The sequence below is a fragment of the Entelurus aequoreus genome, linkage group LG13 (genome assembly GCF_033978785.1).
Source record: "Entelurus aequoreus isolate RoL-2023_Sb linkage group LG13, RoL_Eaeq_v1.1, whole genome shotgun sequence".
Taxonomy (NCBI): Eukaryota; Metazoa; Chordata; class Actinopteri; order Syngnathiformes; family Syngnathidae; genus Entelurus; species Entelurus aequoreus.
This window is the reverse complement of record NC_084743.1, coordinates 45,020,605-45,031,468: the sequence shown is the minus strand read 5'-3', so window position 1 is coordinate 45,031,468 and position 10,864 is coordinate 45,020,605. Positions and strand designations below refer to the sequence as shown.

The 10,864-nt window shown below is 46.5% G+C and overlaps 1 pseudogene; it reads left to right on the top strand.

The window, feature by feature from the left end:
- Positions 1–276: 276 nt before the first annotated feature.
- On the top strand, positions 277–10,121 carry LOC133663020 (G2/M phase-specific E3 ubiquitin-protein ligase-like; annotated as a pseudogene).
- Positions 10,122–10,864: the final 743 nt, after the last annotated feature.

The window sequence follows — 10,864 nt, the reverse complement described above, 5'->3', positions numbered from 1 at the left end:
GTTTCAGTAGGCCTTTAAAACCAAAGCCTTGTATGAGAGACCATCAAAGACCGTTTTAGTACATTTGGGATTTTCTTTCCTTTTTACCACTTCAAAAAATGGTTCTAAATATGATAATAAAAAAGAAACATATTTGTCTTTCTCTGTTTAAGACTGACTTTGAGGAAGAAAATGACTGTTCTACCGGATCTACATTAAACATGCGTGCATTTAAGGGCAGCGATGAGGATTGTTTTGATGTTGATGGTCCTCAGAGTCACACAAATATTAGCAGTAATGTCACCACCAGGGCTGCTACCAGGTCTAGAGCAACGAGGAGTGCTCCGTATCCCAATACTAGAAGGCATGATGGAGATGGCAAGTCTGGCACTAGCACTGGTCATGAAGACAGCTATGGCGCCAATCGCAGCAGTTGTGGTGATGATGGAGGCTGATGGCTTGCAAAAGATGATGGGAACCCTGGCACTAGTGGTGATGATGGAGGCTGATGCCTTGCAAGAGATGATGATAACCCTAGCATTAGTGGTGATGATGGAGGCTCCCTTGCAAGAGATTATGGGAACCCTGGCACTAGTGGTGATGATTGAGGCTGTTGCCTTGCAGGAGATGATGGGAACCCTGGCACTAGTGGTGATGATGGAGGCTGCTGCCTTGCAAGAGATGATGAGAACCCTGGCACTAGTGGTGATGATGGAGGCTGCTGCCTTGCAAGAGATGATGAGAACCCTGGCACTAGTGGTGATGATGGAGGCTCCCTTGCAAGAGATTATGAGAACCCTGGCACTAGTGGTGATGATGGAGGCTGCTGCCTTGCAAGAGATGATGAGAACCCTGGCACTAGTGGTGATGATGGAGGCTCCCTTGCAAGAGATTATGGGAACCCTGGCACTAGTGGTGATGATGGAGGCTGTTGCCTTGTAAGAGATGATGGGAACCCTGGCACTAGTGGTGATGATGGAGGCTCCCTAACAAGAGATGATGGGAATCCTGGCACTAGTGGTGATGATGGAGGCTCCCTTCCAAGAGATGATGGGAACCCTGGCACTAGTGGTGATGATGGAGGCTGCCTTGCAAGACATGATGGGAACACTGGCACAACGGATCATGATGGTAACTACGCTTCATATTTGTCACTTGTGGCTACTCTTCCGCCTGACTCTTCAGATGACGAGGAATTACATCAAGCAATAATTGCCAGTATGGAGAGTCAAATGTGAGTAGCACACACACAGTATGCGAGTTTGAGTCATTAGAATAACGCTCAAGAATGATGTGATCTCATAAGTGATATGAAATCAATATCCCTCACATTATCACATCCAAGTTTTGGGTTAAATGCTTGCCTACTTTAAAATGTTCACCAAATACAAATTGCTGTCTAATCTTTTATTTTTGATTTTGTGTTCAAGTGCAGAAAAGGTCCCTGTTCAAGAAATACTGCTGCAGCTGTCAAGCAAAATTAGCACAAAGATACAGTGCAAATTCAATATAAATCGGGCTGCTGTATGGGAGGGAGCCATACGAGGCTTCCAAAGGATATCCTAAGACCACAATCTGACCATCAGTGTTAAATTCTCGGATGACACGGGTAGAAGTGAAGGAGTGTATTTATGAGGACCAAGAAGGAATTCCTAAGGCTGCTGATGGAGACTATTGCCAGGTCACCCATGTTTGAGGGAAAAGAAAAACACATGAACTTGGCTCTTGACAGCACTGGTAGTGCCTGGCTTTTTTTAAAATTCATAATGTGAGCCATTTATTTACTGTTACATTCAGTTACTGAATTTGGATAATCAGCTAAAAAGGAACAGTCAGTATTTTTCACCTGGACTTAGCAAAATTATATTGCTGATTTTGTTCAATTGGTCATTGGAGACTCTGCTTTTAATTACCAGACAGTTTTTGTTTGCTAAAATGTGGTATTTCCTTTGTATGCCATTGTTTTGCAGCTCTAAGAGAGGACTGGCACTACTTTGCTGGCAGAGCCACTGCAGTGAGCTTGGTGCATGGCGGTCCACCACCAAACTTCCTCTCGCCAACAGTATTTTCTCTTCTGGTCAGTGGTTTAGCAAACCCAAAACTAGAAGACATAGCTGACACAGAACTTTTGGAAAAAGTAAAAAAAAAAAGGTCAGTTGATAGCGTTTAAATTTTATACTGAATTATGATTTGTATATTTTTAAAAGGTGTTTTTATTGTTTTACATTTAGAAAACAAATATCAGCCCAATTTAACTATATGTTGTCATTTGAATGCCATCACTATTCAACCGACTTGCTCCGAAAGAGCATATTTTCCTTGTTATTTATTGCATTGTAGCAATGTGTGAAAAAAATTGCACCGCTATGAACTGTTAGTGTCTGGGTTCTTGGTAATAAGTTAAAAGACTAATTAGAAACGTCCATAACAAGCTATCTTGCTGCTTCTTGTGATACTAGGTGTCTGAAAGTACAATCTTTGAGGACCTTGAGCAGTCAAATACACCTCTGCTTGACTACTTGGCCAATGTAGGATGTCTAGGCCTATGCAGTCCATAAAAGACAAGGATATCCTGGTACTAGACATTGTCATGTTCCAGGTCATCCACAGGGTTCAAGGTCCATTTCAGAGGTATAGTACCAATAGCTTCACAAAACCTATTATGTTTTTATAAATCCAAGAGACAATTTGACAGTGTATAGGTGAATTATGGATTGTACAATTACTGCAATGCTCCCAACGCAAGCCTCCAGCACATCTTGTCGGGCTGCAAGACCGCACTCTCTCAGGGGCGCTATAGATGGCGCCACGACCAGGTCCTGAGGAAACTAGCGGAGGTGCTGGAGGGGTGTCGACAGGGCAGCAAAGAATCACCACCAGCAGAGAACCATACCAGCTTTGTCACGGAAGGGGGGGGTCAAAGATACATCAGGCCAAGAGAGACAGCAGCAAGGCCCTTTTCCCCAGACCAGGAGTGGGACATGAGGGTTGACCTCAATAGGCAGCTCCGGTTCCCCACGGAGATCACCACTACATCTCTCCGCCCGGATATTGTAGTGTGGTCCAGCAAGGCAAGAGTGGTGCACCTTATTGAGCTGACCGTACCATCGGAGGAGGGGATCGAGGCCGCCTTTGAGCGCAAGAAGGCCAAGTACTCGGAGCTGGCTGCTGAGTGCCGGGAGGCTGGCTGGAAGACAACCATCTACCCAGTAGAAGTTGGCTGCCGAGGCTACGTGGGGCTGTCAACTACACGCCTTTTGAGGGACGTAGGAGTGACTGGAAGAAAGCTGAGAAAGGCCATAAAAGATCTGGCAGAGGAGGCCGAGAAAGGCAGCTTTTGGCTCTGGCTGAGGAGGAAGGACAGGAGCTGGGGAAAGAACAACTAACCCCGATAACAGCCGCAGGGGGTAACAGCTATCAGCTGCAGGGGGTGACAGGGAGACGTCCCTGTCACTGCTCCGCCACCAGGAGACGTTCCAGGATTAAAGGAGTGAAACGTTGGTGAATGGTGGTTCCTGGCTGATGACCCTGCAGCTGACCCGTGGGCACTGGAGGAGGTGCGACAGGCAGCAATGCCAAGCAGGAAATACTACCTACCTGTTCATTAACTGAAGTTCTGGAAACCCCAGTGACTACTGTGAACAGGGCAGTTGGAGTCCAGGGAAGACTGGAGGACAGCCAGGAAAGACTGGATGGCAGCAGGGAAAGACCGCACCGGGAGTGGACGGCTAGTTACCCAACCCACTGGTCTCTCGCAAGAGGGACACCCACCTTAACTACGAAGAAATCAAGGAAAAAACAACCCGCAGGCCCTCCGAGAGGCGGGATGAAAGATGGGCCTAACATGACGGACCACACGGTAACGACGATGGCAACGGAAACGGATAACGAGAACATCAGAACTCCAGTTAATGAGGAGAAGATCCTCCGAAAGTGTGCTTGCGGATGGGAAAAGGTGACCACGTACAGGGGACTGCGAATCCACCAGGGGAAAGCAAAGTGTGGTCAGAGAGGCCAACAGCAACCTTGCACCGCGGCAGCGGGTGAGACAAGAGGGACCAGAAGCCAGGTAGAAAACCACAGTGCTAACGGACCCAATGTTGCTGAAAGCACAGATGGCACAGAGGAAGAAAGCCCCTCGGTGGAGGCTGAGCCCCCACGTGAGCACCAAGACCCAATCTCTACCATCTCACACAGAACAGAGCCACAAGCAGAGACCAAGAAACCAGCAAGAAGGAACAAGCTCAAATGGCCAAAGGCAAATGAAGCAGAGGCATGGCGTACTTTGGATACAGACCTGACCAAGATCCTGGAGGAAAGGTTGCATGGAGGTGCCGAAGCTAAGCTTAACCTGTTTGGGGACATCATATACCAGACCTGCAAAGACAGGTTTGGTGAAATTATCTCCAAGCAGAGGACTGCCCCAAGGGAAATGGGGAGGAGGGAAAAGGAGATCGCAGAGCTTGTGCGAAGACGCCGACAACTCCGCAAGAACTGGAGGAAGGCAACCCAGCCAGAGAGAGAAGGTCTGAAAGTCCTGTGGGAGGAGGTCAGGCAAAGGCTATCCAGGCTCCGCAGAGCTGAACGCATCCGCAAGCGTAGCAAACGGAAGCAGAAAGAGCGAGCCAGCTTCTTCAAGGATCCCTTCAAGCACGCCAGACAACTGCTGGAGGAGAAAAAGTCCGGGAAGCTCGAAACCACCAGGGAGCAAATGGAACAGCACGTCAAAAGGCAGTACAGTGATCCGCTAAGAAACGTCCCATTAGGAACACCAGGGTACGTGCCCCGGCCTGCGCCACCGACAGCTGAATTTAACATCATGCCCCCCAAGCTCAGCGAAGTTAGGCAAACCGTGAAGAAGGCAAGGTCCTCATCAGCACCAGGCCCCAATGGAGTTCCCTACAAGCTCTATAAGAACTGCCCCAAGGTACTTGAACTGCTCTGGTATCTAATGAGAACTGCCTGGAAAAAGCAACTCATTCCAGCGGAGTGGCAAAGGGCTGTAGCGGTATTCATCCCGAAGGAAGAAAACTCCAAAAATATCGGCCAATTCAGAAACATCGCCCTGCTGAACGTAGAAGGAAAAATCTTCTTCTCAGTGCTGGCCAGAAGGATGACCACCTACCTGCTAGAGAATTGCTACATCGACACCAACTGCCAGAAAGCAGGAGTTCCAGGTTTCCCAGGATGCGTAGAGCACTCTACGATGATCTGGGACCAGATCCAGAAGGCCAAGCGGGAGAAGACCGACCTGCATGTCATCTGGCTCGATCTCGCCAACGCGTACGGATCGGTCCCACACCAGCTGATCAACTACGCCTTGGAGTTCTTCCACATGCCACCCTGCATCAAGAACCTGGTAGCGCTTTACTTCAGCGATCTGCAGATGTGCTTTGCCCTCCAGGACTTCACCACCGGGTGGCAGCATCTAGAAGTGGGAATTGCAATGGGGTGTGCCATTTCTCCAATCTTGTTCGTGGCAGCCTTTGAGATAATCCTCATCGGAGCAAGGCAAATGGTTGGAGGAATCAAAACACCATCTGGTCAGAGGTTACCCCCATTGAGGAGCTATATGGACGATGTCACCAGCCTCCTTCAGACAGCAGCATGTACATCTCGACTGCTGAAAAGGGTGGATGAGTTGACATCATGGGCCAGAATGAAGATCAAACCCTCCAAATCCCGTAGCCTGTCACTCAGAAGGGGAGTCAGAAACGACAACACCATCTTTGTCGTCGGGGGAGAGAAAATCCCCCTCCTGTCTGAGCAACCCATCAAAAGCCTGGGGAGGCAGTACACTGCAGAGCTGTCCGATAAACAGATGGGGAGGACTGTCATGAAACAACTCACGGACGGCCTGGCAAGGATCGACCAGAGCCAACTCCCTGGAAAGTACAAGGTCTGGTGCTACCAGTTCATACTCTACAGGAGGGTGATGTGGCCTCTGAAAATGAGCGAGATCCCCTCATCTGCCGTGAGTAAGATGGATGGAAAAGCCAACTCATTCATCAGAAAGTGGCTGGGACTACCACGGTGCCTTTCAGAAACGGGCCTCTTTGGGAAGAACGCACTGCAGCTGCCACTGCAGTCTATCAGTCTGGGCTATATGCAGGAGAAGTCCAGGCTGGTCCTCGAACTAAGAGAGTCCACTGACCAGTCAGTAAGGAACGCCAATGCCAAGGTTCCCACTGGCCGTAAGTGGAAAGCCCAAACTGAGGTTGACCGAGCTGTCAGTAGGCTGCATCACCAAGAGCTCATGGGCAGAGTCCAGGCAGGAAGAGCAGGGCTAGGATGGGGAGAAGCGCCTCGGTTCTGGTCTAAGGCCAACCGCAAGGAGAGGAAGGAGATGGTGGTGGCGGAGGTGACGAGGATGGAGGAAGAGCGCTATAAGATCAAGGCCGTGTCGCAGGGCCGACAAGGAAGGTGGACAACCTGGGAGGGAGTGGTCAACCGGAACATCAGCTGGTCCGACCTGTGGAAGATTCCACAGGCAAGGATCAGCTTCCTTATTCGTTCAACCTACGACACGCTTCCCTGTCCTCGTAACCTTCACCAATGGTTCGGGAACGAGGAATGCTGCTCACTCTGCAATGCTCCCAACGCAAGCCTCCAGCACATCTTGTCGGGCTGCAAGACCGCACTCTCTCAGGGGCGCTATAGATGGCGCCACGACCAGGTCCTGAGGAAACTAGCGGAGGTGCTGGAGGGGTGTCGACAGGGCAGCAAAGAATCACCACCAGCAGAGAACCATACCAGCTTTGTCACGGAAGGGGGGGGTCAAAGATACATCAGGCCAAGAGAGACAGCAGCAAGGCCCTTTTCCCCAGACCAGGAGTGGGACATGAGGGTTGACCTCAATAGGCAGCTCCGGTTCCCCACGGAGATCACCACTACATCTCTCCGCCCGGATATTGTAGTGTGGTCCAGCAAGGCAAGAGTGGTGCACCTTATTGAGCTGACCGTACCATCGGAGGAGGGGATCGAGGCCGCCTTTGAGCGCAAGAAGGCCAAGTACTCGGAGCTGGCTGCTGAGTGCCGGGAGGCTGGCTGGAAGACAACCATCTACCCAGTAGAAGTTGGCTGCCGAGGCTACGTGGGGCTGTCAACCACACGCCTTTTGAGGGACGTAGGAGTGACTGGAAGAAAGCTGAGAAAGGCCATAAAAGATCTGGCAGAGGAGGCCGAGAAAGGCAGCTTTTGGCTCTGGCTGAGGAGGAAGGACAGGAGCTGGGGAAAGAACAACTAACCCCGATAACAGCCGCAGGGGGTAACAGCTATCAGCTGCAGGGGGTGACAGGGAGACGTCCCTGTCACTGCTCCGCCACCAGGAGACGTTCCAGGATTAAAGGAGTGAAACGTTGGTGAATGGTGGTTCCTGGCTGATGACCCTGCAGCTGACCCGTGGGCACTGGAGGAGGTGCGACAGGCAGCAATGCCAAGCAGGAAATACTACCTACCTGTTCATTAACTGTTGTTTGTACAGATTCTGTGAAGGACTGAAAACTCTTGGGGTTCTGGACCAAATAAGGCGACATCCAGAGAGCTTTCGACCCCTGTTCTGTTATGAGCCAAAAACACTTACTGCTGACGAGATGCATGATCTTTTCAGAATTTGTCTCTCTCCAGAAGGGAGCAACAAGAGAGCTGCTGAGGAGATGGTTGTAACTTTCTGGAGGTACTATCTCCAAGATGCAGAAGGCAATTAATGGTTTAGTGCACAGTTGTCCAAACTTCTTCTACCAAGGGCATAACGGGAGTCAAAGTAACATTTTGATATAATTTTTTTTATTTTGTAAAACAAAAACAATGCCAAAGACAGATATTATATTGTAAGACAAAACTTGTCAGCTGTGTGTTACAGGTGACAAAGTGTACTGTTATTAGTTATTACAGAGGTGTCCAAAGTGCGGCCAGTCATTTGTGGCCCTCAGCTTGAGTTTTGATGACCTGCAACATATTTTGGAAAAAATAACCATAAAAATGAAAGAAAGAAAGAGCAAAATTACATAATGTCCTAGTTTTAGGACCACTGCTCTTTTCTATTTATTTACTTCCCCAAGGGTCAATCCTAAGAAAGCATGATATTTCTTTTCATTGTTATGCCGATGACACACACATTTACTTTCCGTTAAAAATCATGCCTCTTCAATGCAGTCACTACTTGCTTGTGTTGATGATATCAAGGCCTTTCTTAAATTTCTTAAATTTCAATGAAAAGAAGACTGAAGTAATAGTGTTTGGACCTAGTGGTACCTGTGAGCTCCCCCCTGTTGACTTTGGCCCCTTGGCTTTGCACGTTAAGCCCATGATCACCAACCTGGGCTTTCGTATTGACAGTGATTTTAAATTGGATCGTCAGATTGGTACAGTGGTGAAAGCCAGCTTTTTTTATTTACGTCAGCTGGCCAAGGTTAAAAACCTTCTTTCGAGGCAACAGTTTGAGACAGTAATCCATGCCTTTATCACATCTCGGCTGGATTACTGTAACTCTTTGTATTTTGGAATTAGTCAATCCTCCCTCTCGCGTCTGCAGCTGGTCCAAAATGCAGCTGCCCGACTTTTAGCTAACACAAGAAAAAGAAAGCACATTACTCCTGTTTTAGCCTCCCTCCACTGGCTGCCTGTGTCTTCTAGAGTCCATTTTAAAATTATCGTACTTGTTTTTAAATCCTTACGTGGTCTTGCCCCACCTTACCTCTCTGAGCTGCTCCACCTCTATGCCCCTACTCGGTCCCTCAGGTCAGCTGATCAGCTGCTCCTGGAGGTAAATCAAAGCGCAAGCTCAGAGGGGACAGAGCCTTCTCTGTTGCGGGTCCCAAACTCTGGAACGATCTCCCTCTCCATGTGAGACAGGCCCCTTCTTTGGCTACTTTTAAGACCCTTCTTGAAACCCATTTTTATTCACTGCATGGCTTTTAACCCAGCATGAGACTTTAAACTGTTTTTAACTTTTTTTTTTAACTGTTTTTAACTTTTTAACTGCTTTTTATCTAACAAATTGTTCTTAGGGTAATTTGTATTTGCTTTTTCAATGTGTATTTTACTTCTGTTTTAAATGTTTTTTTTTAGTCTGTCCTTTGCCTCTATTTATTTGTCGTGTACAGCCCTTTGTTCTTCAACTGTGGTTGTTTTTAAAGGGCTTTATAAATAAAGTTGGTATGGTATAATGTGATGAGAAAAAATTAACATTTTGATACTTATAACTAATAATATTATAATTTGTCAATCAAAACACAAAGCTAACACTAGGTTTTGATGCACAATAACTGTTAATGGACAAGCGGTAGAAAATGGATGGATGGATGGCATTTCTTCTTTTTGTTTTTAAAAATAAAATAAAAACAATACAAAATGGTGCCTGCATGCTTTGACCTTTAAAACTTTTAGTAATCTATTTTTAGCTTTTTTCTAATTATGTTACGTCCTTTTGCTCTTTTTTTCTTTATTTTTAGGTTTTTTTTCCGACAAATGTTGCATGACAACCTGAGCTGCACTTTGGACACCCCTTGTTTAATTATTAAATACATTGATGTATATGTTTGTTGTGTATCATCCTTTGTTACAACATTATCACAAAGCAACTTGTAATTGTTGAAAGACCTGTTGTAAATATATTGCCATAGGAGGCCTTCAGATTTTATACGCTATGGCTTTTAAGAAGTGAAATACTCTTACTGGACAGTTTATTTGGTATCAGCTGATAATTCCTTTAGAGATGATTCGCATACACATTTATTGGACCAACTACCACTGATAATATTTTTGTTTTTTACAGAAGGGCCATCCATCCAAACTACAAAATATATTGGCCTTTACAACTGGAGCATCTGTGGTACCGCTGATCGGCTTTTCCCCAACTCCTTCTGTGCAGTTCATTCACAAAGAAGACAATGGTTTCCCTACATCAATGTTCCCTCTTGCCAATACATGCATTAACTGCATTAATTTGCCACTTCATGTTTCTTACAAATTGTTCAAGGACAAACTTGACTTTGTGTTAGGAAACACATGGGTTTGGCAGGGCATAAACATGTCATGCTCTGAAAAATACAGTCTGTATCTCAATTTCACTGTCCTTACCTTTCTGCTTGTCTCAGTCTGTTTTTTTGAAAAAAGTTACATATCTGTTGTCTTCAGAATGAGAGTTATTAGTTTATTTTCTGAATACCATATGCAATATAACTGATGTATTTTTATACAGGCGGAACTTGAAAAATCTGAATCTTGTGTGAAGGTCTACTCATTTCAGCAATTCAATTTAAAATGTTATACTAACATGCGATGAACTCATTACATACCCAGTAAAGTATGTCAAGCTTTTGTTATAATTTTGGTGTTCATGGCTTACAGTTTTTGAAAATCCAAGATTTTCTGAACTTTTCAATTTGAGGTTTTCATAAATTGTAAGCCATAATCATCAAAACTATATCAAAAGCAGACTTGAAATATCTTGAGTTGCATGTTATGAGCCCATCTCATATATTAATTTCACATTGTTGATCTAATTGCTGGAATAGATAAACCTTTGCACTATATTTTAATATTTGGAGTTTCACCTGTTCAAGTACCTTGGAGTCTTGTTCACGAGTGAGGGAAGAGTGGATCGTGAGATCGACAGGCGGATCGGTGCGGCGTCTTCAGTAATGCGGACGCTGTATCGATCCGTTGTGGTGAAGAAGGAGCTGAGCCGGAAGGCAAAGCTCTCAATTTACCGGTCGATCTACGTTCCCATCCTCACCTATGGTCATGAGCTGTGGGTTATGACCAAAAGGACAAGATCACGGGTACAAGCGGCCGAAATGAGTTTCCTCCGCCGGGTGGCGGGGCTCTCCCTTAGAGATAGGGTGAGAAGCTCTGCCATCCGGGGGGAGCTCAAAGTAAAGCC